Source organism: Lepidochelys kempii, chromosome 6 (genome assembly GCF_965140265.1).
Source record: "Lepidochelys kempii isolate rLepKem1 chromosome 6, rLepKem1.hap2, whole genome shotgun sequence".
In the NCBI taxonomy this organism is placed as follows: domain Eukaryota; kingdom Metazoa; phylum Chordata; order Testudines; family Cheloniidae; genus Lepidochelys; species Lepidochelys kempii.
In genome coordinates, this window is record NC_133261.1 from 3,532,101 (window position 1) to 3,534,116 (window position 2,016).

Sequence of the window (2,016 nt, forward strand, 5' to 3'; positions counted from 1 at the left end):
GGACAGAAACCACAGAAGAACACTCAGATGCAGCTTCCTCCAGGGTTCAAGAGTTGACCCGCTACCCAACCTCATTCATGGGCGTTCTTTTTTATCTTGTATTAATACAGTTTCAATGAAAAATATCAGAGCACAATATTGGATCAATGCTACCGTACAAAGGTGATTTTATCTTTCTCAGCTGATAAATGTCTACCTTCTTGACACCTTAACATCAGAAAAAAAAACTTTAAATAAATCTTCAGCTAGTACAAGTCCTTCTGCACTAGTGTGAGTCTGTGGTCACAAAGTTTGCCATGGAATTCACCCTGTTGCTTCCAGAATGGTGGCCCAGAATCTCCACTTTCATTAAATAGGCCTCCGGTGTCCAGCCCTTTGTGGAATTGACCTTCAATGCATAGCCAATGCAGTGCCATCTGCTTGTGTCTGCAGGCTGCCTAAAACAATAGCTCTGAGAAGTATTAACAGTCCCATTCATCTTAATCAGAGCTCTGTGTGTGGGGTTTCCCCTTCCAGGATGCCATAGAGCAGCCAGGCACTTCACATTTTGTTTCCTGTCACCTTGCCCAGCTAGTACAAGGAGGAGTTAATTGGACCAGGCAGCCTGAGTTGCTCCAGGTAGGAGGGAGCCTGGGCCCATGTCCAACTTGCAGCTAGGGAGCATAGGGAATGACAAGTACATTGCAGCGGCTCAGGCCGAGGGGAGTCAGAATGCGTGTGAAGGATCCGCTCTTGGTCCTTTCTTGGCTCCTGTTTAATTGTACGTTTCACTTTTCCCCTGTAAAGGAGGAGATCATGGGTGGAAGAAATGGCGGAGGGAAATCACACCGTGGTTACAGACTTCCTTTTCCAGGGGTTCATGGATCTTCCGGAGCTTCAGGTCCCCCTCTTTATGTTGTTCCCAATGATCTATGTTATCACCCTGGTGGGGAATCTAGGGATGATAGTCTTGATCAGGTTCAACTCTGGACTCCACACCTCCAGGTACTATTTCCTCAGCAGTTTGTCTCTTGCCGACGTCGGTAATGCCTCGGTTGCTGATGACTTTTGGGGTTCAGGGCAAACCCATTTCTCTCGCCGCATGCACAGCACAGGTTTCCTTTGTCTGTAACTTTCTGACCAAGGAAGCTTTGCCTGGTGGCAGTAATGGCATCTGATCACTTCCTAGCCCTCGGTAGCCCCTTGCTCTAGAGCCTCATCATGTCAACGAGACTGTGTGTGTTACTAGCGGTTGTTTCCTACATATGTGGCTTTGTGAACGCGGTTCTTCAGACTCCATTTATAATTTACCCTGTCCTTCTATGACTCCAATGTCATCCACCATTTCTTCTGTGACATCCCCCCAATCCTTAAGCTGTCCTGCTCCGACACCCACAACGCTAACACAGTGTATTTCACCTTGTCCACTATACTGGTCATGACTACGATTCTCATTGTATTATTCTCCTACATGTACATCCTCATTGCCATCTTGAAGATCCACTCTGCCAAGGGCAGACGCAAAACCTTCTCCACCTGTGCCTCCCACCTGATGGCCGTAACAATTTTCTACGGGACTGTGATCTTCATGTATTTACAACCCAGTTCCGACTACACCACAGACCCAGACAAGATCATCTCTGTGTTTTATATACTCATAATTATCATGCTGAATCCCCTGATCTACAGCTTGAGGAACAAGGAGATGAAGGACCCCTTTAGAAGGATGATAAACAGGAAGGTTTGTTCTCAGTTAATATAATTATTGGGATTTGTGCTTATCAATAAACAAGTGATGAATTAATAGTGAATTCTCTGTGTCATAGCTCTGATTTCTTTGTTTTAACTGTATTCTGTGGCTTGTTCGAAAAAAAAAAAGGAATCCAAGACTGTTAATCTTGGAAATTCAGTTTCCCATGTTCAGGAATGACTGCGAGGCTGCAAAGAATACAGACGCTCCCCGACTTATGCAAGCATTCCGTTCCAGAATGCCTCGTGTACCTCGAGTTTTGCATAAGTCGGAAACGTATCTCCGAC

General features: G+C 45.6%; 1 pseudogene; it reads left to right on the forward strand.

The window, feature by feature from the left end:
* The first annotated feature begins 808 nt into the window (after positions 1–808).
* LOC140912563 (olfactory receptor 5AP2-like) lies at positions 809–1,741 on the forward strand (annotated as a pseudogene).
* Positions 1,742–2,016: the final 275 nt, after the last annotated feature.